Source organism: Staurois parvus, unplaced genomic scaffold (genome assembly GCF_062004578.1).
Source record: "Staurois parvus isolate SC_StPar_1 unplaced genomic scaffold, SC_StPar_1.0 ptg000013l, whole genome shotgun sequence".
Taxonomy (NCBI): domain Eukaryota; kingdom Metazoa; phylum Chordata; class Amphibia; order Anura; family Ranidae; genus Staurois; species Staurois parvus.
In genome coordinates, this window is record NW_028317809.1 from 8,723,898 (window position 1) to 8,750,262 (window position 26,365).

The 26,365-nt window shown below is 40.4% G+C and overlaps 1 protein-coding gene across 1 annotated transcript in view; it reads left to right on the plus strand.

The window, feature by feature from the left end:
• Positions 1 to 26,365, plus strand: part of CFAP299 (cilia and flagella associated protein 299) — a 620,116-nt gene that overhangs the window by 201,288 nt on the left and 392,463 nt on the right. The window lies entirely within an intron of this gene.

Genomic DNA, 26,365 nt, shown 5'->3' on the forward strand with positions numbered 1-26,365 from the left:
TACTTTGGGCTAACTTTTTTAAATGTGTGCTCTTGTGCATGTGAATGTAATTTTTAACGGTTGTAATTAATTCAGTTCAATACAGTTGTCCCTGTAGTTTGAACATTGCTGAGTAACAAAGCAGAAAAACTCTGTGCCAACAAACTAGGAAATCTTGTAAGATCTCGGTTTATCAAGTATCAATCATATTTTAACTTTTTGTGCTAAGAACTTATATCCTCGATTACTATTTTGGTGTATTTACCACAAGACAAACAAGGCATTTGTCTAGGGCGGAATTTTTCAGGGGGGGGGCAGCACTGCCCCAAGGCACAGGATGGGAGAAGGGACACATGGGGACCTGGTGGGTTCCGTTAGATGCTGTGGGTGTCATGACGGTGTATGCACAGCCCAACTCTCGTTCCTGGGAAAGTGCAGAGCTGTGAAGGTGAATGTCTTTCTCTCTCTCGCCATGGGGGATGGTGGCTGGTGTATGGGGGCAGTGGTAGTGGAAGGCTCGGGTGGAGGGCAGGGTGTTCTTGGTCAATGTCAGGCTCTCTTTGCGTTGATGGGGGAGGCGCCAATTTTTGTATCGCCTAGGGCAGCACAAAACCTAAATGCACCACTGGCTGTATGTCTCAGCAACTGTGTTTGTCTACCTTCATCTAAAAATTAGTTGTATTTAAATGTGTACCTGATAGAGAGGTAAGCACGAGTCACTCCTTGTTTAGTCTTAGAATCAGATAATTAAACTGACTGAGACTGGCTGATTCAAGAGAAAAGAGCTCACATTTCAAAAATATCAGTCAATGCTAAAGTCGTGTACTACCCTTCTACTCCATTGTGGTCAATGGATCTGTATATATCCTGGAAATAGGGGATTTATGTGCATCTTTTACTAAGGAAGGTACTGTAAGTTTTTGTGCCCCACCACTACCTGGTGTTCCATTTAAAATATTGTTCATTAAACCACATGTATTACTGATACAGAATAAGTATAGAAGCATTAGTAGCCCACATTTTGTTCTTTTGATAGACATTTGTTAACTGATCTCAGTGCAGTCAAATGATTTCTGGTTGGTAATATGATACTAATAAATAAGTAAGAAAATCACCTAAATAATGTGTAAAATACAGTGCTCAACATACTTTTGAAAAGTAGGATTCTAATCAATATCTCAATGAACACAAGAACAATTTACAAAGTTTTGAGAAAACAGAGTTTTATAGAACATTTGTTTAGCTCATTACATGAAAGTAAGGAGAATAATATAACTTAGATTGCAAAATCTTCAGTTTTACTCGAATTAGTTGATACAAAAATGAATACAGCCCACAACAAGAACTACTCCATCTAGTATTTTATATTCCATGATTTTAAGGACAGCACCAAGTCTTCTAGGCATAGAATGAACAAGTTGGCGACATATTACAACATCTATCTTTCTCCATTCTTCAAGAATGACCTCTTTTAGAGCCTAAATGCTGGATGGAGAATGATGCTCAACTTGTCTCTTCAGAATTCCCCACAGGTGTTCAACTGGGTTCAGATCAGGAGACATACTTGGCCACTGAATCACTTTCACCCTTTTCTTCTTCAGAAAAACAACAGTGGCCTTAGATGTGTGTTTTGGATCATTGTCAAGTGTGCGACGACCAAGGGCATGGAGTGATGGTAGCATCTTCTCTTTCAACATAGAGGAGTACATCTGTGAACTGATGAATCCATCAATGAAATGCAGCTCCCTTACACCAGCAGCACTCATGCAGACCCACAGAAGGACACTCCCACCACCATGTTTCACTGTAGGCACTATGCAGTTTTCTTTGTACACCGCACCTTTGCTACGCCATACAGTTTTGAAGCCATCAGTTCCAAAAACATTTATCTTGGTCTCCTCGCTCCACAGTACGGAGTCGCAGTATTCCTCTTTTTCAGCATGGGCCCTGGCAAATTCTAGGTGGGTTTTTTTGTGCATGGGTTTAGGATAGGCTTCCTTCGTGGACGACACCCATGCATGCCATTTCTCTGCAGTGTACGCTGTATTGTGCCATGGGAAACAATCACCCCAGTTTGGCTTTCTACTTTAGTTAACTGTAGTGAACTTGCATGGCAATTTTCTTCGACCCTTATCATCAGAAGACACTCTTGTCAAGGTGTTAACTTTCACAGACGACCTGGATGTCTCTGTGAGATGGTTGCAGTTCCATCTTTGTTAAATTTTGAATCACTTTTGCTATAGTATTCTGACTGATAAGTAAAGCTTTGCTGATCTTCTTGTAGCCTTCACCTTTTTTAAGCAAAGAAATACTTTTTTCTCAGGCTTTGTGACATTTCTCTTCTATGTGGTGCCATTGCTGACAGCATAAAATGGGAAGGGGTTTTCTTTGTTAAGTAACGCCCTTTTATAATCAGTTGTCTGCTGGACACCTGTTTAATGAATAATTAGACTCACCTGTTGTTAAATTCTTGTTAATTAGGATTTTGTTGTTTAAAATTTAGCTTTAGCTCCTTATCACAAGTAAGCCTGCAGTTTCTTGTTTGTGTATTCTTCCCTCCTTGCTGCAGTGCTGTTCCTGACCCCTTCACATGTGTGGTTTTTCTGTGCTCGCCTATGGGCGTCGTCTGCTGTTCTCTGGGTTTTTTTTTCCTTCCCTTCCATCACTTTCTGGCCCGCCTCCTTGTTTGCCTGCTTATTGTACTCTGCTCCTGCAAGCTGTCTTCTCATCCTCAGCTGAGCGTACCTGGGGGCCGTGACCTGGTCCCAGCTTGCTGCAAGTCCATCCCCACCATCAGGGGATCTGGTGAAGAAGCAGGTTAGGGCTTAGACTCTGCGCCCTGGGGAACCCCAAGTTGACTATCTACAAGGGCTCACTACCACAGGTCTGTGACACTCCTAAGACTCTCTTTTGATTCTGAAAGGAAAGTAAAGGTTTTCTGACAAATTTGTTAGGGTGTACTCATTTATGCTGAGCACTATATATGCTGTGTTAAATAATGAAAAGGATAAATCATTGAACCAGTATATGTAATTAAACTTATGCAGAACGTAAAGTGTTACCAAACCCACAACAATAAAATCAGTCTGCAAATGCAGTGAAGCATGCTTGTTATACTCACTGTGGAATCTAATCCTCCGCATTGTGTATAACGACTGTTTGATCCTGCCTTCTCTGATCCTCCCCTTCTTCCACAGTCCCCAATCCATCTGCTAATAGTAAACAACCCTAGGAATTACTCTGCACATGCTCAGTTTGGTGTGTATTGCTAGAAAGGTTTTTTTTTTCTTTTTTGGGGGAGTATGCATTTGATCGACACAGGGACAATCAGTACTGTCCATACAGAGGGTCAGGGGTCATGCAGCCCCATAGGACAGTCAGAGGAGAATGAAATTTCCTCCTACAAGCTTTAACCAGTGTTCTGCTGAACACTGATAAAAGGCACAAGACTACTCTAACTGCTGATGAGAAAAGGTATTTAGCAGTTTACATTTACTAAGATAATTGCATTTCCATGTTCTGTGTACTGTGGAAGACCAGATATAGTGAATGCAGGGTCCTGGGTTTAGTAACACTTTAAAACCATATAATGCTGATTACAATAATCTAATGAAACAATTAGTAAACATCAAATATTCAATGAATGTACAGTACTTGCACAAATAACACAATTCTATGTGTAATTATACAAATTAAAATCAGTAAAATTCACAAATGTGATCTTCAATTGCTAAATGCAATTAACAAAATTGTGATAATTCCATATCACCAGTGTGCTCAAAGCAGTGTTGCTAACCATCAGTATTTTTACTGACAGCCAGTGAAAAACGGGCACTTTTCTCCTGCCAGTAAATGCCAGTAACAGGAAAAGGTTGCCAGTTAAAAATATGGCTGTGACGCTCAGCTTGGAACTCCGCATGTGCACTTCAGGTCAGGAGCCAGCCACGACCATCCAAATACTTGCTACAGTGTATTCAGATGTCGCTGGCGGGGAGGGGAGGGGGGGTAGGTGGTGCAAGGGAGTCGATCAGAGTGTCCAGAGCCTCGTGCGGGTTTGCCTGATGAGAGCAAGGCAAGCCGGGAGTGGAAATGTCAGAACTGTTTGGACTGGAGTGGACTGAAGGGACAACCTGGCATGAATAGAGACTGTCGCTGTGACTCAGGAGAGGAAGTGTCCTGTCAGTGAGGTGTCATCATCATATGTGTTGCTGTCATTGTCACTGTGAGAATCAGTTTCATGCGTGTGTGCCTGTTCATTCTAATTTCTTGCCCTCCTGAGTCCTGTTCCTGAGCTGCTTACTTACTATACCAAAAATAAAATAAATATGTTTTTTGTCTTAATACCTACCATAAATCACATTTATAATTGCATATTGTACATGTGTGTAGCTTACATGCTGAACTTTGCACTGGGCTGTGCCAGTAAAACTTGGGTGTCGTGTCAATGAATTTCAATTTGGTAGGTTGGCAACACTGGCTCAAAGTAGTGCCGCTATAGCAAATAAACAGTACATAACATGTGAATCATGCAAATGTGAAGTGCTGCATAAACTGACAGCAGTGTCTATGAATATTAATCCATGTAATCATCCACAGGTGATAAAAAACACTTTGAGCTGTGTCCAGGTGAAACCTCCACCTACCCCCATGGGCACGCTCTCACCGTATTATTATGACCTTTTGATGAAAAAAACTGATGAAAAAGCGCACAGCGTTACAATTTGAAACACGAAATCGTAAATTATAATTTAATAAAAAATAATAATATAATAATAAATTTAATTCAATAATATAATTAAACCAAAAACACTGAAATTTGAAATATAACGCCAAGTTCGCACGTCACTGAGCTCAGTCGCAGAATCGTTTTCAGTGTCTGATGACGAATTTCCCCACAAATCATTATAACTCAATTCTGCAAGTGGTTCTGATTTACTATCACTGTTCTCTAGCTGGTCTAAAACCGCTTTTGATCTAAAGGGACACTTTTTGGATGCCATGGACGTTTCTCAGTTTGCAGGGAGAAAGAACAGTAAAAATGCAGGCAGGTCACAGGACAAAGCACTAGGGACAAAATGTATGTGAAATGGTTTGATACAGTAATGTTTTACTATGTGATTTTAGTGATTTTAGTGAATGTCACTTTTTGTCATTTTCAAATTTCCCGCCGTTCCGTCCCCGTACGTCCCGATGCTCGCAGGGGACAGAACCCAGATGACAGATGCCGGCATCCGCCGGAGGACATTACAGGGGACACTGCAGGAGGGACATTGCGGGAGCACAGGACAAGGTAAGTGATCGAGGGATCCCGGAGCAGCGCCGCATGGTAAGCCTGAGTGTAGCTCGGGGTTACCGCTTTTGGTACTGAAACTTTACCCCGAGCTACACTCGGGAATACCGCCAGGGGGGTTAAAGCCAGGACAGGGCTATCTGCAAACAGTAGATGCAACAAAATTATATCCACAGATCATTCCAAATATCAAGGCTCAAAGGACATAAAAGGAAGAAACATAGTGCTCTTTGTAATAAAAAAATGTTTAAAGTCACAATAAGATCACACTCACATGTAAACAGATCACTTCAGCTCTTAAATGGGAGCTCCACCCAAAAGGGGAAGTTCTGCTTTAAATTCTTGTCCCCCCGCTCCCCATTAAGGATTGGCACCTTTGGGGAGCGGGTACCCACATTTGACAGGTACCTGCTCCCACTTCCGCTGTGATTACCTAGGCAATCGGAAGCAGAAGTTGTCCTCTTCCCTCCCCATAGTCTTCTGGGACACGTGACAGGTCCCAGAAGACTACGGGGCCATTCACAAAGTGCAGCGCTTCTTGCACATGCGCAGTGCCCACACTGAAGATGCTGGCCGAGGGACAGGTGAATGTCTGTATTTTAAAAGTCAGCAGCTACAGTTTTTGTAGCTGCTGACTTTTTTTTTCCGGTGAAACTCTGCTTTAAGTAACAATCATTGGGAAGCTACACACAGAGCAGCACTGTATAACAGTAATTCCACTGCACAGATACCAAACTTGCTCAGTCTAATACGGCTCACAGACAATATATCCTCTCTACAATGTGATCCCTTTACTCATATATGTTTCATGTTTCGTCATCACTGATGTCATTTGGGCACCATTAGGCACCAAGCTGTCAATAGCAGTATTTTTAAGTTGCAAGGTGGGGCCTCCATTGACAAGACTTGTTTTTCCAGTACACTGCACAGATATTCAACAGGATTCAGATCTGGAGAAATCAGGTGCCAAATCGGCACCTCAAACACGTGGTGTTCCTCAAACCATTCTTGAATTCATTCGACTAGGCCACCTTCTTCCATTGCTTCGTTGTCCAGTTCTGATGCTCATGTGCCCATTGTGGGAGCCTTTGGCTGTGGACATGGGTCAGCATGGGCACCGTGATCGGTATGAAACTACACAGCCCCATACGCAGCAAACTGCGATGACACCTTTGTATTGGAACCAGCACAGGGGCGGACTGACAACTCATGGGGCCCCCGGACAATAGGAGATCATGGGGCCCCTGTGTCCTTGCCCAAACTCAAAAAAGCCTATGAAAAAGGTACCAGGGGCATCTCATGGGGCCCCCTACCGACCCCAGACCCTCGGGCAGTGCCCGAATTTCCAAATGGTCAGTTCGCCCCTGAACCAGCATTCACTTTTAAAGCAATTTGAGTTACAGTAGCTCTTCTGTTGGATCGGACCACACAGGCCAGCCTTCGCTCCCAATGTGCCTTAACCGCCCATGACCCTGTCACCAGTTTGTTGGTTTTCTTTCCTTTGGCAACTTTTGGCTGGTCCTCACCACTGAAGACTTGGAACATCCTACAAGAGCTGCAGTTGTAGAGTTGTTCTGACTCAATACACTTGCCCGTAATTATTTGCCTTTTCTGCAAATCAAGCTCATGGATAACATGTTAACTTGCCTCCTAATGTACCTCACCCACATTCAGGTGCCATTGTCATGCGATAATCAGTGTTTTTCACTTTACCTGTCAGTGGTCATAATGTTATAACTAATCAGTGGTTTTATGTACTGCCTTGGCATAAATACAAATATTGCTTCAGTGATTTATTCTTTATATTTTATTAGCAAGGCATATATTGTACACGATATATGATATGATATAAAATAATGCTCCACATTTCACTGGTTCTTTTTTCTTCATGCTGCTTGATATGCAATATTATATGGAGTTTTATTTAACATCCAAGGAAGAATGCTGGATACCGAGGAGCATCCAAAGCAATGGGAGTTTGGACTTGTTGGCAAAACAGTAGGAAGGAAAAGTCAGCTATGAATTTTGTGTTGCAATACCATATCCCCAACCATGGCCACCATTCAGCTCTGTACATGCTTTTAGATTTGACTTGTTTGCAATGTACTTGACCGAGGTCATATAGGTATGCCAACAGCTCTTTTGTAAGAGACACAGGGGCTCCCATTTAAATTCTCTACCAGGACCCCATGGATTGTAGTTACATTTAATCTAAACTCTCTTCACTAATTTCTTACTTTAGCAAACTCTGATCCTGAAAGACTTATACAGTAGCATTCATTAATGAAAAGCCTTGATGTTCATTTATGCTGATTCAGTCAGACGCCCATCATACTGGTTCTCTTTGACACGAAACACTCTGATCAGAGGAGACAGCTCACATGTAAGTTGAATCTGTGTAGCTATTCTCCTTTGACATAGAGTTTTGACTATTGACTGTGACATTAAGAGCTCTATTGAGTACCGCAAGGGGGAAGCACGTCTGATAGCAGCAAAATGTGTTCTGGACTACTGATAGATGTTAAATGGTATATGTAATGAAAAGGCATTCATTGAAAGTTCACCAGCCAACCTGACATAACGTTATGAGAAAGTGATAGGTATGTCTTACAGATCCATTCATCCATACTTCATGGAGAGAACGTTAAACCAATATTTGTATAATTGCACATACGTTCCACGTTTATTTTTGAGAAACGTATATCTGATCTATTGCATAAGATAATAATTTGGCTTTCCTCTAATGTGGCATTGGAATTACGCAAGTTGTAAATGGTTAGGCTCAGTCTGGCCTCTTTGATTCACGGAATACCTCTCTGAGGCATTTTATCTCATTAAATTGGTCTTTCCTGCTCAAACACATTTAAAAATAGTTAAACGATTCAGTGATAACAGGGAGTCTGTCAAGGTGCAGATACAGCTAATTAAATATAACACAGTTTTTATTTTTAATATATAAATACATTGCTATAATGAATGCTATAGTGCCTTTTGTAGATAATATTCTTATAATACAGCACTTCTGGGAATTGCCTTTGGCTTTCCTGTTCATTTTATCTCTATTGAAGTGTTACTAAACCCACAACAGTAAAATCAGTCTGTATATACAGTAAAGCATGCTTGTTATACTCACTGTGGAACCTAAGGGGTTAATCCACTGCATTGTCTAAAAAGGCCGTTTTTTCTCTGCCCTTCCTCCTGTTCAAATGTCCACATCTAATCTCCTGATAAGACAGACTGAACCTACAGCCACATGTACATGCTCAGTTTGGTGTGTATTGCTAGAGAGGTTTTTTTTTTTTTTCTTGGGAGAGTGCATGTGATCAGCACAGGGCCAATCAGCACTGTCCAGACAGAGGGTCAGGGATTTTGCCTCCTCCTAGAGCAGAAAGAAGACTCCTTCTACAAGCTTTAGCTAGTGCTCTACTGAAGTCACGAGACTGCTCTAACTTTTGATGAGAAAAGGTATTTAGCAGTTTATATTTACTAAAATAATTGAACTTTTATGTTCTGTGTACTGTGGGAAACCAGATATAGTGAATACAAGGTCCTGGGTTTAGTAACAGCTTGTGATGCAGCTGATGAATCTAATGGCCCTATATTTTGGAGTACATTATCCCATTCACAAACGTTATGCCATAGTAAGTCTTTTAAATGACATGGGGTTGATTTACTAAAACTGGACAGTGCAAAATCTGGTGCAGCTCTGCATAGAAACCAATTAGCTTCCAGGTTTTTTTGTCAAAGCTTAATTGAAAAAGCTGAAGTTACACACTGATTGGCTGCCATGCACAGGTAAATCAACCCCCGAGAGAACCATTCATGTTATCCCTTTTATTCATGCAGTTTATTCTTTTTATTCATGCAGAGTAGGTTACAAATCAAAAGAAATAATTGGCAGCGCGGTTCGTTTATTTTCCAAAGTGTTCACAAAATAGGAGAATTGGTTCTGATGCCACTTACTGTCCGGATGCATAAGGAAGTAAATGGAAATTGTTCTCACCTCTTGGTGACAACTCTAACATTTTGGGGAAAATTTTTTCTTTCTAATGCAAACTCTTTTATTAATATCAAAGAATAAATAGCAAAGCATTACAGTTTGTTCCATATGCCACATGAATCACAGATATTAGTTACAGAAGATGTGCCAGGCCTAGCCTGAAGCATGTCCAATAGCAATATTCATGTAGGAACATACACAATAAAAATAAACAGCCATATCAAGCATATGACAAGTAAAAAACAGGCAGCAGCTCTTTAGGTTTAACCACTTGCCTACCGGGACTTATATCACCCTCCTGCCCAGGCCAATTTTCAGCTTTCCGCGTTCTCACACTCTGAATGACAATTGCATGGTCATGCAACATTGTACCCATATGACATTTTTTTTCACACAAATAGAGTTTTCTTTTGGTGGTATTTAATCGCTGCTGGGTGTTTTATTTTTTGCTCTATAAACAAAAAAAGAGCAAAAAATTTATATAAAAAGAAGTTTTTCTTTGTTTCTTTTATAAAATTTTGCAAACAGGTAATTTTTTCTCCTTCACTGATGTGCATTTATGAGGCTGCACTGATAAGCAGAACTGATGGGCACTGATGGGCACTGGTGAGGTGGCACGGATAGGCAGCACTGATAGGTGGCACTGATGAGCTGGCACTGATGATGCTGCACTGATATGCAACAATGATGGGCACAGACAGGCAGCACTGATAGGCACTAATGGGCAACACTGATGGGTGGCGCTGACTGGCGGCACTGCTGGGCATTAAAATGAGTAAAATGAACGAGCGCAAATAAAGATGTATGCTTATAAAAAGTTGATAAGATGATACAAAGCCGCTAGCATGAAAGGTATACCTCAGCACCTCTGTAGTAAATAAAAATCAAAACAGTGCAGCGCTGAAATTAAAATTGTGAAAATACCCATATACAGTGCATATTCATCAAACTTGTCAGTTCATGGTATAAATAAATGAGAAGTCCTGTAATCAAAAAGGTGCTAAAATTGTAGAATTCACAAAGTTGTGGCAAATTCCTGGCTGTTCCGTGAGGCAATAGTACAATAATGCACTTACCAGAAGTACATACAAACTGAGCGTTGTATGTAAACATTCCACATGGACATCAGGATCTGGTCATCAGAATGGCGTCATCTAGGGCTGCAGCAGACTCCCGGGGATGGTGTCACTCACTCATGGGGGTCATCAAAGGCTCACCAGAAGGGTCCAACGCCATCCAGATTCCTTAGACTCCTTCACCTTAGGTGGCTCAGAATAAAACGAGCCAGGGAGGCAAAATAATGCTAATAGTGTGATACTGTTTATTGAAGATCAAAAGTATAGTTGCAAACTGCAAAACACTCACATGCGATACAGCAAAGAAGGCTATACAGGCATAGCCTCACAAATCAATAATCCAGATGGAGTATAGCGTCAAATAGAGGGATTCCCCTAACATGTTTCGTGCGAACCGCACGTTATCAAAGGGGTAAATCCTCTCAATCCGACGCTGTCTAAATGAATATGGCCGCGCATGCGCAGTAGCGTGGCGTGCTAACAGACGCGACCGCGCATGCACGAATGACGTCAATACTGTGGACATATTGGAGTCAGTGTGTACCCTGATGTACTCCACTGGCTGAAGATTATCCACTGTCAACCCGCAACATAAGATGATCGCGCATGCGCGAAATGACGTCACACGCCGCGGACATCTTGGAAACATCCCGCATAGAGAAGCGTGTTCGTAATCAACTTCCTGGATATAGATCTTTCCCCCCACACTAGTAATTCCTCCATATGGGTAGGAAAAAGACATCCTCAGACAAAAAAGACAATGCTCAGTTTGTATGTACTTCTGGTAAGTGCATTATTGTACTATTGCCTCACGGAACAGCCAGGAATTTGCCACAACTTTGTGAATTCTACAATTTTAGCACCTTTTTGATTACAGGACTTCTCATTTATTTATACCATGAACTGACAAGTTTGATGAATATGCACTGTATATGGGTATTTTCACAATTTTAATTTCAGCGCTGCATTGTTTTGATTTTTATTTACTGCTGGGCATTGACTGGCGGCACTAGTAGGCACTGATGGGTGGCACTGGTGGGCACAGGTGGGTGGCACTGGTGGGCACTGGTGGGTGGCACTGCTGGGCACTGGTGGGGGGCACTGATCATCAGTGCCCTGATGATCAGTGCTGATCTGTTCTCTGACAATTGCCGGTTATCAGCAGCACTTTCCTCACGCATGAGGAAAGTACATCCAATAACCGGCAACTGCATTTACCCGGTGATCTGCTGTGTCATTGGACACAGCTGATCATGTGGTAAAATGCCGCTGTGATTGGCCTTTTTACACATCACGTGATCGGTTGTGTCCATAGGACACAGCGATCACGGAGATCACGTGGTGCGTGCCGCTGGGGGGTGCGTGGGAGGGCACGTTCTGGGAGGACGTCATATGACGCCCTCCCAGAACTGGACAACTGCGCTGTAGCTGTCATTCGGCTATAGCATAGTTGCCAAGTGGTTACAGTACTCAGTATTACAAATCACACTATGAAGACATATATTATTATTATTATTATTATTATTATTACACAGTATTTATAAAGCGCCAACAGTTTGCTCAGTGCTGTACATTACAATGGGAGACAATACTTGAGACAGTACAGTAACAATACAATGCGATACACGAGGGGTTCGAGGGCCCTGCTCCTTGGAGCTTACAATCTAGGAGGGAGGGGAGAGTGGTACAGGAGGAAATAGCTGTGGGGGGATGGAGTGGTGGGGAGAGCGGAGGAGATAAGCAGTTAGGTAAGGGCGGGGTAGGCTTCTCTGAAGAGATGAGTTTTCAAGGTGCGCCTAAAGGTGAGGAGGGTAGGTGACAGTCTGATGGATTGGGGTAGTGAGTTCCAGAGGATGGGGGAAGCCCTGGAGAAGTCCTGGAGATGGGCATGGGAGGAGGAGACCAGGGAGCTGGAGAGTAGGAGGTCTTGTGAGGAGCGGAGAGTGCGTTTTGGGTGGTAGATGGATATCAGGTCGGTGATGCAGTTATATATTTTCAGAGTAGCCTACACCATTGGTGGGAACATAGATGTAATTTCCTTCAATAGGGGAATCCATCAACACTCAAACCTGTGGTAGCCTATCCATTACTAACCGTGGTGCGGCCAAGCCAGGAGTGTCTAACCAGCTTAGCCAGATCAGATCAAATTTACACAGAGCATTACGGTGGCGGTAGGTAAGCCGTTCCCTTAAAGGGAGAGAATTAACATAATCTAATCCACTGTTTTTTAGTAGGTGTCATAGAGGACATCCAATATCTAGCAATTAACTTTCTGGCTAAACACAGAAGATGAATAATCATTATATAGGTACCTGGTTGATTTAGTTCAGCATCCAATGCACCCAATAGACACAATAACGGATCATTAGGAATTGGAACTTTGGCAATTAAAGAAATAATCTGCAACACCTCTGCCTAATATCATGTACGTTATGGGCAACGTCAGGTCTTGTGTATAAAGTCTCCACTGTGTACATTTCATTTAGGGCAAATGGGTATATCTCTCCTACCCCAATTAAACAGTTTGCCAGGTGTCTAGTAAGCCTAGGGAAGAATAAATAGTTGAGATAGCTTGTGTGAAGCCGACAGGGAGGAAAGGACGACCAGTTCTAAGGCCATGTCACATTGATCCCCACCAATTTTCCCCATATCCTCAGTCCATTGTGTTCTACACTTCAACGAGGCATGACCTTGAGTGGAGGAGAGCAATACCACATATATATGAGACATTAAGCCTTTCCATTTAGAAGCATGAAAAAATTCAGTTACCAATAGAGAGTTAGCCATATGAAAGGTTAGTGTCTGCCTTTGGGTCTGTATCGCATGCCTAAATTGCAAACATTGGTAGAATTGTTGATGAGCTAGTGCAAACTCGGAGCATAGCAAGTCATAAGGCCTTAAGGTTAGCATCCGAAAATAATTGGGCTATATACAAAATGCCTTTCACTCTCCATTCATGAAATCTCTTCAAGTTTAATCTCAGTGTATCTGGGATTATGCCATAGAGGAATGAATTGAATAAAAAACCCAGGGTGGATAATGCAACTTACAGGGCTCCCCATACCCTCCATAAGAGATCCATGGTAGGGCAGGAAGAGGGGAGCACCGGTAGGTCCATTTCACTTTTGGGGAAATTCACTAAAACGGGGGCACACAGAATCTTTGCAGCTGTGCATAGTAACCAATCAGCTTCAAACTTCAGCTTGTTCAATTAAGCTTTGACAATAAAACCTGGAAGCTGATTGATTACTGTGTACATCTGAATCAGATTCTGTGTGCACCGGTTTTAGTAAATCCCTCCCTTTGTGTTTCTCGTAACTTTTTGTCTCATGGGCAGTAGTCATTATGATAAATAGAGAGGGTGAATCTACTCAGCCGAGATCAAGACAGCTACAAAATCATGACAGGATCCCAGTAATTCCTTAGAGTCGGTTCACACTGGAATGCACTTGTTCCCATCCAGCCCTATGGGGTCTTGCACATTGCAGTTTTGACAGCCCATTCATTTCAATGGGCTGCCAAACATACTGGAAATCAAGCATAGTACTGAGGTACCATATGGTTTTGTGGCCACACATATGCTGCATTTGTGAGAAGTATTTGGCTTGCCATTAACAATTAATTGCCACCCACAAGGACAGGGCATTCACATGGCACACATCTTCCCGTACCTCGTTCCAGTATAAATGGATCCTTACTGTATCTAAAACTGAAAAAAAATTGGGCTCAATCATCCCATACAAGCTTTAGCTAATAAATAGGCAATATAGTATTTGTTGAGCATTAGGCAATAGATTATAAAGTTGTTATCTAAAAGAATGCTTGACCTTGACCTGTGAGCATTCTCTCACTTTATGGGCAGAAACAAATAAATAAAGCTGTTACCCAGAAGTAATATAGTCTAAATCACTCCATGTAATAGGTCAATTGCCTGCCATGGTTTTATGACCTGTAATTATACAATATAAACTATAGAAACTTATTTTAAAATATAATCGTTCACACAACAAAAGAGCTTATTCTAGTTATATGATGATTCTGCAATTCCATTCCAATATTTTTGTTGGAGGACATTTTTATGAGGCATACATGAAGGGAAAGAAAATCTTGACACTTACAAATGTTGCATTTAGGAATATGATATAAATACTTGCAGCGAATTTTGAATGAAGTCTCTCTAAAATTTTGTTTGTTTCACTTGACAAACTGTTTTGATTTCATAGCAGTTAAACATTTCTCTGGCTCCCTTGATTTAGCAATAATTAAAGTCATGATATCATAAAAATATGTGAAGGGAAATGTGGAAAAGTTGCAATCAAGATTATAGTACACAATCTGGAAAACATCAATAAATATAATTTATCAACAAATATAACTCTTTCCAAAGGAAAATAAAAAAAAGATTAATTGATGAAATGTTTCTATACCAGATGGTTGTTACCGAGTGGCACAAAAAAAAAAATTAATAAAGTAGCACCTTGTATTCCAGGAATCATAACGTAATGTACATACATAAAAGCTCTAAGCTAATTATGGAAACGTAGATATATAAATATCCATTTTGTTTAAAAAAATATTTTAAACATCCATGTTTGACAATATGAAGGAAGCTGCAAGATTTCATTTGATTAAGCACTACAATTATCCTAGGCCTACAATTCTATGTGTAATTTGAAAGTAATTTCCAAAAAATGATTTCATAGAATGTGTACATTTTAACACTTTAACCTTGTGCAAATTACAGTATATATATATATATATATATATATATATATAAATAAGGCAGTGGTGTAGTTAGCTCTTGTCCTGCCCTAGGCAACACTAAAATTGGGCCCCCCTCCACCACCTGCATCCTCCTGATCCCTGCCTCCACCATTAAAATTGGGGGCACCCCCACCACCAGCACATCCCCCACCCCCTGGGCCCTGCCACTGCCACTCTCCGCCAAACAAAGCCAACCCCCGGCCCCCGACGCCGCCCGCAAACAGAGAGCGAGTTAGTGAAGCACTAACCTTAACCCCCCCCGAGCCAAAACGTCACTGATAATAAGGGAGGAAGAGGTAACTGTTAATGGTAGCCGTGCACAAGACTGGACACCAGGGAAAGCCCATGTAGGCTTCTCCTGCACTTGTATCTGACAAGGCAGAAAACAAACACAGTTTCAATGCAGAAGTATTGTACAGCAATGCCAAAAAATATAATAAACAAAGCATCCGCTTGTCCAAGTCAGTAGCTAAAGTTGTGTCAGTCCCTGACTAATAAGGTGCCCCCTAATGGATTCTCCAAAACAAGACAGGTAGCACTTGTAACCCTTTAGTGCTTTGTCATCACTCTGCCTTTTCATGCAGCAGGCACCCACAGCAGAAAGAGAGAAAGAGAGCTTGAGCATCAGTCAGCTCACATATAAAAAGGCTTGTGCACAGCTGAGACTCATAATGGGCTCTGGCTCCCAGGGGTAAGGTGTGGACCACAGAATGGAGGTTTACTCTTACCTAAAGCTCCTCAAAGCCTCAAAATTCCTGGACTACTTTATGACCTCTATCACCTAATATTGGGTAGGCCCTTCTTTTGCAGCCTGACCTGTCAAGACATGGACTCCAATAAACCTCTGATTATAGCGAATGCTTGATTAGCTTTCCAGTGTTTCAATAAAAAAGATAGCATTCTATTTAAAATTTGATCAAGGAGGAACTTTCTACCTAATTGCATTTCAGAAAAAAAAAATCTTGTCCAAAAAAGAACCATAACAAAAATAAGTCTGCTAAACCTTTCTTCGATAAAAATTGGACACTGATCATAATCAGTGCGCTAAATTATCCTGTATACAAATTACAGGTTTAAACTTTGGTTTGAAACTCCGATATTTATTGCTACGGATGCTGGTTCATTGCCATAGTATGTCTGATATAAATGTATTGTTTTGAAAAATATTTCTGCTTTAGACAATCCTGTACTGTATTCAGTAAGAACACATACATTTTAAATGCCCTCTCACTGATGTATGCCGATATTTAGAAGAATGTTTTTTTTAATTGTAATCACATCATGTAGAACTTTGATCTGTTATCCATTAGCTCTGCATATTTCTGTATCATAAGACCCAGTGTCCCCCATGTTATGTGTGTGGGGCACATTTGTACACCAGCGGCACCCGAGGTATCTGATGTGTTATGACACGTAATGGCAACATTTTTTACTTCCGCCTGTGAATAGAAATAAATAGTAAATGATGAATTGCTGCTTTAAATCTACAACTCTACTACAGTGATTATGTTAAATAGAACTTACCAATTGTATAGAAACAACTTAAAAATTGAACTAGAATCTTTTCCATACAGATTAGGTCATCTAAATGCTAGATTACCAAATGAAAGTAGCTGCTCACATGATTCTGCACAAAAAAAATTTACATAACTTAGATGGTTCGTTTATCGGCCGATTTTTCTTCTGAAAGAATAATCGGCCGATTCTCGCACTGTTAGTGGGGCAATGTTATCATCTGATTTTCGCTGGTTCCTCCTCATTTCGTTTATCGGTCATGATGGAAAATTTGTGCAAAACGGCCGATTTTCGCAATCATTGGTTGCAACATCGGTTTACAGAACGAACGATGTTTTGTTTTTCGCACGAAAAATCAGCCGATAAACAAACCGTCTATGGCCTGCATAAGTGTGTATGCATGCCATGGCCATTTCCCTCCTATACATTAGCCATATTCCACTGGACAACTGAAATACAGCTCATCCAAAGGATTGACTGGCGCTGCACTGAGCATGTGCACTAGGAAGAGATTCAGTCGGGGGTGATTTCATTGAAGAGAGCGCTTTACAATATTTCAGAAAAATGCACGTAATTCTCGGAATAGTGACCCAATTCCTGTGTTCAGATTTACAGCTTCTGGGTGCAACGTCCAGGTATGGTATATACATAGTTACTTTGGTCCAAGCTGGACCAGTGTAACTTTGTATAAAATATCAACACCTGGAATAATTCTTTAAATCCTTAAGATACATACCAGCTCAGTACTCCAAGTCTGATTCCTTATGATTAAGCAGGAGATCATGTGGAACACGTTAACAGGTCCTGTATTCATGTCCTGGTGTTTTGTGTGTCCTGTAGATCAGCGTTTTTCAACCACTGTGCCGCGGCACACTAGTGTGCCGTGAGATATTGTCTGGTGTGCCGTGGGAAAAATTCCAATTTCATCTGTAACATGTGGCTTCGGCTCACAAATAGACCAATCATTAGAATCTAATGATTCAGTGGTCGGCAAGCCGCGGCTCGCGAGCCACATGCGGCTCTTTACCCAGTCTAATGCGGCTCTTCTGTGTGCCGGGCGCCTGCTCCCCTCCCTCCTCTCGGTCGGCCGCTCCCCTGCCTCCTCTCGGTTGGCAGCCCCAAAAGTCCGCGCGGACCTTTTAATCCGGCTTGCGGATGTGGCTGTCAGGATGTGTGTAGGCGGGGCAGCGTGCCGAACGTGAGGGGAGGGGAGCTAGGCTCCTCTCACAGTCCGCCCTGAAGACCCGAACGGCGCGGGAAGACAGCGAGAGGAACGCAAAAGGTAAGTGAATTGACACGGGGGACTTGGCTTACTAGAAGGGGGGGGGGGGAATAGTACTGTGGGGGATGAAATACTATATGAGGGATGAATTACTTTATGAGGGATGAAATACTATATGGGGGGATGAAATACTATATGGGGGATGAATTACTATATCAGGGATGAATTACTATATGAGGGATGAAATACTATATGGGGGGATGAAATACTATATGGGGGGATGAAATACTATATGGGGGGATGAATTACTATATGAGGGATGAAATACTATATGGGGGGATGAAATACTATATGAGGGATGAAATACTATATGGGGGATGAATTACTATATGAGGGATGAATTACTGTATGAGGGATGAAATACTATATGGGGGGATGAAATACTATATGAGGGATGAAATACTATATGAGGGGATGAAATACTATATGGGGGGATGAAATACTATATGGGGGATGAAATACTATATGAGGGATGAAATACTATATGAGGGATGAAATACTATATGAGGGATGAATTACTATATGAGGGATGAAATACTATATGGGGGGATGAAATACTATATGGGGGGATGAAATACTATATGGGGGGATGAAATACTATATGAGGGATGAATTACTATATGAGGGATGAAATACTATATGGGGGGATGAAATACTATATGGGGGGATGAAATACTATATGAGGGATGAATTACTATATGGGGGGATGAAATACTATATGAGGGATGAATTACTATATGAGGGATGAAATACTATATGAGGGATGAAATACTATATGGGGGGATGAAATACTATATGAGGGATGAAATACTATATGGGGGGATGAAATACTATATGAGGGATGAAATACTATATGAGGGATGAATTACTATATGGGGGATGAAATACTATATGAGGGATGAAATACTATATGGGGGATGAAATACTATATGGGGGATGAAATACTATACGGGGGATGAAATACTATACGGGGGATGAAATACTATACGAGGGATGAAATACTATACGGGGGATGAATTGCTATGGGGGATGAATTACTATATGGGGGATGAATTACTATGGGGGATGAATTACTATATGGAGGATGAATTACTATATGGGGGATGAATTACTATATGGGGGATGAATTACTATGGGGGATGAATTACTATGGGGGATGAATTACACTATGGGGGATGAATTACACTATGGGGGATGAATTACTATATGGGGGATGAATTACTATGGGGGATGAATTACTATATGGGGGATGAATTACTATATGGGGGATTAATTACTATGGGGGATGAATTACTATATGGGGGATTAATTACTATGGGGGATGAATTACTATGGGGGATGAATTACTATATGGGGGATTAATTACTATGGGGGATGAATTACTATGGGGGATGAATTACTATATGGAGGATGAATTACTATGGGGGATGAATTACTATATGGGGGATTAATTACTATGGGGGATGAATTACTATATGGGGGATTAATTACTATGCTTACTATGGGGGAATATTACTATACTTACTATGGATGACACATACACATCATTCATCTACTCTTGGTCCGGCCCCCGGGTCCAATTATAAAATACTTTATTATTTCATAATAAAGTAATTATAAAATAATTTCTTTGTGTTTGATTCCTATTCAAGAGAATTACTTTATATATAGTCAATATAGGCACAGAGGTAAATTTTTTTAACATTTTCTAATGGTGGTGTGCCTCGTGATTTTTTTCATGAAAAAAGTGTGCCTTTGCACAAAAAAGGTTGAAAAACACTGCTGTAGATCAATACACACTATATTCATCTATCCTCTGGTATGCGGCTGACCCTTCTTCCTACTCCAAATTTGTTTAGTAAGACTTGCTATGTAGCAAACCAGTCCACAAAATTCCCTTTTATTGGTAGTATAGTGATTTGAGCACACATCTTTTTATTACAGTAGAGAAAAGACAAAGTCAAACATGGATGATAAAAATTTGACCCAACACTCAAAATATAACATTTTTTATGGTACAAAACAGTGATTATTTCCAGCAACAGCTCTTCAAAACCTGCTTTTGTCTCTGGATATCAGTCTACATGCTGCTGTAAATTACGCTGTCCATAAAGTTCTCAATTGTGATGTGAAGTTGTACAATACAGGAACAGGAGATGCTGGAACCTTACACTTTCCTTAGTTTAAAAATGTCTGTGGTTGTGTTCAGGGTCATGACTCAACTAACCTTGCATGCCAGCATTTATTTATGTTTGACATTTTCATGTTTTTCAGAAAAAGTGTGCATGATTGACTGCCCCATAACATGTTGTGCAGTCAAAAAATGCTTGATATATATACAAAAGCAAGTAGCTCAGACGTCATTCGGTTTCATATGTCCACAGGAAATCTAAATGTCAAAATGCAGTAGTCTGAGGAAGTAACATTTGTGGCAAGGTAAATCTTTCCAGCCTAGGCTGTTTAAAATGGGGTTTCTTTGAAAAGAACATTTATTCTCAACGTTGTCACCTTTCACCTTTAAAACTTTCACACTCTCTCTGAAAATAGCTGACTTTTTGAAGTGCTATATACCTATTCACTCAAATTACATAGATGGGATTCAGGCCTTATTTTGCCCAGGGGGCTGTTTGCACACAAAATAGATGATGATGTTATTTGATTTGATTGTAAGCTATATTTCTGAATTCGGGGAAATTGTGTAATTTATGACAGCTCAACTCATACATACATAATATGAATGTTTGTTAATAGCTATCTCAAGTTAAACCATCACTGTGAGCCTAAATGAATCCACTATGATAGGCTTATATTTCTGGGTAATTATATGCATAGTTTGTACTAGCAGTTTATCAATCCTGTTTCTCAATATAAAATGTTTTTTTTAATTTTTGGTTCTATTTGTTCCTTTGGGGTATCTTGGATCATCATAAATAACTACTGTTCGTCCTATTTATTTCAGTCCAATTACATTAAAGTAAATGTGTTAGCCTGAATACACAATTTTTATTTTGTGATCTTTATGTCACTGCATAGAGGGTAAAGAGAAGCACTAACAGAAAAAGAAAATTGTTCTACTATCCTTTCTAAACAATGCAATACTACATTTCCTGAAGTTTACTAAGCAAGAGGTGAACTTAGAGTTAACAGGTTGCATGTAATGTAAATCGAGGGAAGCTTGATGCTGCCTTCTTTACAATTAATTTCTGTTTAAACACGACATAGTCTTCCTCAGCTTCTTAGAGATCTAGTTATAACTTGCAGTTCTTCTCTAAGCTGGGATAAAGATCTCCCCACTGGTTGCAGTGAAGGGAGCAGGCACCTATGCACCATTCAAGGATGTAGAAGCATCATTAGAGAAAGGAAGAAACACAGCTCACCAACCCAGTGCATGAATATGTGGATGAGTGTGGCCCCAATCAGTGCCACTCCAGCCAGGCTCTCTCACATGTTTTACTCCACACACCAGGGCTTGGTCACTTCTGTGTACAATCCTTGGTGTGTGGGGCATAACATGTCAGAGGGCCCGGCTGGAGTGGCCAGAGGCATCCACATATTCATGCACTGGGTCGGTGAGCGGTGCTTCTTCCTTTCTCTGATGATTGCTAAGGTTCATGGTTCTCACCTCAATTGGTATAGTGTACCACAGCCAGAAAGGTTTACAAGGTAAGCGTTTTGTGAGTTTGTGCATTTTGTTTACATACAGTCAGGAGCAAAAACACTTTTTTGTTTGGTAAATGCAAAATATTGTATAATAAAAGAATAGTTCAGGTTTCATTAAAAAAAAAAAAATGATACTCCTGTAGGTGAATGCAGCATCAGTCCGATGCTGTATCTGTCCCCCGCTGGCTCCATGGTCGAGAACTGAGCGATCAAATACTACTGATCACTCAGCTCTTCAACGCTTCAGGCTGCAGAAAGCTGGTGACTATCAGTCACCGGCTCTGTGCTCTGCCCCTCCAGCACTCACTGGAGCCCAGGACTGTGGAGGGGGTGGGAGCGGCTGGCTCAGACTCTCAGTGGCTTGCTGAGAAGCTAAGCCATCTGCCATTGCAGGTATCTGGGTGGATTTTGAGGATCTTTTCAGAGCCTGGACTGGCTCTGTGACGTCAACTGACAGCGGGATTTAGCCCGCTGTCAGCTGAAAATGTGTCACAGGAGTGCAGAACAAACTTCACTCCTGTGATCAATAGAAGAAGTACAGCCACAAAAGCTTTTACTATGCTTCTTTAATGTTTTGTGTTTTTCATTCAGTAAGTTGAGTTCTCTAGTTTCCCTCATTGTCGTACTGGCTGCTGAAAAAAAAAACCCTTGTTACAGATCAGCAGCTGAAAATTAAATTTATAAACAGGGTAACTCATGGCAATGACACATCTTTTACTGGATGGCTCACTCTGAAGTCAATCAGACAAAGCAGTCTTGAGACAGTTTGCTATTACTATTCCTTCTTGGATAACCCAAAAAGCTCTGGAAATCCTTTGTCATACATTTAAAGTGTAACTCTATTTTTGTTGAGAAAAAAAACAGTCCCTTCTGGGTGATCAATGTACATTGCAAGGATTTTGCCAAACTTTTTTTTATCAGATTCCTACCTTTTGTTGCTCTGACGAAAAAGCTGTTTATTTGGTTATGTCAGTATGCAAAGTGAATCTGAATAGGAGTGACTTTTTCATTATCAATTAGTTGATGCACTTCTGGTGTCTGAATCCCTTTAGAAGTGATTAACTCTTTTTGGGAATATCTCACCAAATATGACATTTTTGTTGCAGAGGATGCCTAAAATCTGACTTGTATCTTAGTGCAGACTTCTGGAAAAACAGTGAGCTAATCACACAAGCAGGAGATGACATTTCTGGGGGTGTACCATACACCAAGTGTTTACAGAACACCTCCCGGTTGCCATATTGGATTGAATTCTACAGAAAGTTACAGTGAATGCCCCAATGCTCAGTCTGTGCGTAGGATTCAGGAGGCTCCTCAAATACCCAAGGATCAACCTGAAGACTAATGCTGACCATACATTAGTCGAAAAATCATTCAAACTCGTTTTCGAATAACGAACATTTGGCTGTGAGAGCAAACCATCATGTAATGACCAAAATTCAAACGATAAATCATTAGACATAAATGAATCCGTTTTTTTGTTTGTTTTGTAACATACGCACAGTACGAACAGTTTGAGTTTTAACAGGTGAGAAACACATTAATCTTTAAATATGTCATCCATTTGGCAACCTTTTCCTTTGATTATTTTAATAAAAAAAAAGTCAAAAAACATTTTCTACTTGTGCTAATTAACTAGATGAAAATTGAACATACTGTCCAAATGATGGATTTTTGTAAAGATTTTCTGTCTAGTGTATGGCCATCATAACAGCTACTTGCAGGTCTAGCTAGCTTCTGCTACTACAACTGGAAGATAAAAGATGAGCCTGTGGCAGTGGCTGAAGCAAGTAGGCCAGGTGACACCAAATAGCTTACCCAGCAACACTTATTATTATTATTATTATACAGGATTTATATATCGCCAACAGTTTGCTCAGCGCTTTACAATATAACGGGAGACAATACAGCAACAATACAGTTCAATACAAGAGGGTTAGGAGGGCCCTGGTGCTTGGAGCTTACAATCTAGGAGGGAGGCTTAAAAAAGTAACTGTCTATGAACAGTTGTGAATAAACTGCATTCTTATTCTTGTAGGTGGAGGAATTGATGAATAAGGACCAGAAATAAACATAACCCACTAAGGCACCAGGAGTAACAGGGATACTACAGAATTCCCTGAGAGCAACAAAGCAAGCCGCTGATAAAAAAAAGTGGACAGGAAACATGGAGTCTAAGCAGGGTGGCAGCTTTTGTGGCATTTAAAGACGCAATTAGTTGTACATGCATTTACACATCTCCATGCACCTATTTTGGCATATGTTCAAGCATCTTTGCATGCGTCACTGAGATTAGCTGCACAATTATGCCGACAACTAATAGTAAAAACAAAGATGTGAAAGTACAAGTGGGAACTTTCAGGCAATTTATTCTAATTTCAAAACATCTACATAAAAAATCAATAGGATAAATACTATTGACCAGCAATTATACATAGGCATATACATTAAAGCCTGTATAGGCAGCAATGATAGGAGTTCATATACAATATAATGTCCTTTGAAATAGATGAATAGATTACACTAAACAGGCTGACCAGCTGCAGAATAGTAGGAAACTAGAGAGCTGTATATTTTCACTAGCAGTTGTAAGTTTGGGGAATTGTGGACCTCCATGTGCATTAGACACGAGTGAGTGCACACATTTAGTTAGATCTCAAGTCAGATGTATACAGTGCTTCCCTTATTTTCCTTCTACTACTAGCCATTAGGTTAATAAAAGACATAGAAAGAATGTAAATAGGGTCTAAGTCACCAATACATGTATTCTCTTTGTAGCCATTAAACGTGATCTGCATGCATTATTTCATTTAACATATTTCAGTCCTGTAACAGAAACGATTCAGTGGCAGCTGGGGCCGACATGATCAACAATAAGCCCCCTTTGTGCTTTTGTTTCTAGGTACTACAGTCGAGGCAAGAAAGCATTCCAAACAGTCTAAAATTGTGTTCTAGGACTGCACAGATGACTTGTTCTGAACTGGACACAGAATCCTACAGCAACTGTAGAATAAAAGATCATTTTTCATGTATAGATACGGTCAGATAAGAGTCCGGGGCTTCTAAAGCATCTCATACCCTATGTTTTGCCATTGCCTTGCCATATCAGATGATTTACAGGAGAGATAACCAACCTTATTAATGGCTCTACAAAAGTAGCATTCATTTTAATTAGGCTTGGCAGGATGTTTCAGCAAAAATTAATTCTCTAATTTAGAACGTTATAGTGGATCATATCTGAATTATTAATATATAATTATTCTCTTTCTAGTGTAATCCCTTACACTAGAAAAATAATGGCTGTCAAGTTTCTTATATTAACTTGACAAGGGGCACCATTCCATACAATAGCGGGGTTTGTCTTTGGTCTGTGGACCTGGAACGTTCTGCATTGATAGAACCTTGTTCAGTACAGGTAATAAGCTGGTCAGTCATGCAGCCGAAAGATCAGGTTTAAAGTTAAAATTAAAGAGGAATTCCCAGCGATATTGCATTTCAGTTTATGTAAAGCCCTTAACTGTCCATAGTAGTCTATCTTTGTTATAGGTATCTAAAAGGTAAGACAAGGTTGACTTATAAAAAATAATAATGTAAGCTCATAAGCAGAGAAAAGTAGAAGGAAGGAATTGCGGTCAAGGTCACTTGTATACGAGTGGTCTAATGAATCATACAACATGTTAAACTAGCTTGAGAAATGTTTGTCTTTCAAAATCTATTGGGGAATTTGAATTCAGGGGCTGTAAACAAGTTGTTTGTAATAGTTCATCCATATACATATATATAGTATGCATATACTGTATAGTTAAAAAAAAAACTTTTTAGGGCTGAATGTGTTTATGATGGCGGTACAATAGGGAGCAATTTTTTACAACCCACAGCTGACCTCCTGTCCAGTTATCCTACAGAGTACGGACAACTGTCAGCAGCTCTTAGCCTGAAATGGTAGTCAACATATTACAACAAGCTGTTTAACATATGTAATGGTTTCCGTAGCATATTAAATTTGCGTTAAACTTGCATTTTACTGCACAGCCAGATTCATGTCATATAATTTTATTATATACATACAGTTCTTCTAGTTATTATTTCTTCAACATAGCACTTTTCACATTTTGGACCCTGTTGGCTAACCGAAGGGGCCCGCCTGCAATTTTAGCTAAAATGGAACAGGTAAAGTGGAACTATGCTTCATTCCAGCGCTGGTGTCTCAAAGCTCCCTGCCAGCTGCTGACACCTTCAGCTGGTCTTCTTCTGGGTACCAAGCTACACCCATTTCTATTGGCTGGGCTGAGATGAAGTCACTCCCACGCATGCGCAGTTCATTCATCTTGGCATTGTTGAAATTGTACACTGAGCTGTGCATGCGCAGCTTAGTGTACAGAGCGGACAGGCAGGTAAGAAACTATAATGTAGAAGAGGCATAGGGGTTATTTACTAAAAGCAAATGAACTCTTCACTTCACAAGGGAATTTGCCCCATATCTTGTTGATTGTGGTGAAGTTTAACTTTGCAAAGAATACCCAATAATGTGCAAGAAAAATAAAAAAAACAGCATTTTTGTTGCACATGATTGGATTGGTCATTCAAACAGCATATACTACTTTAGTAAATCAACCTCAAGGCATGTCTCTTCGGAATTAAAAATCCTGCTGGATTGTATTTTTTTCCCTAAAATTCCACTCCTATCAAATTTTATAGCAGATGTATAAAAAAAAGTTCTTACTGTTATAAAATGTACATTGCCTTTTCATACAGTATATTCACTGGGTACACCTAATATACACCTAATGTTACAGTGT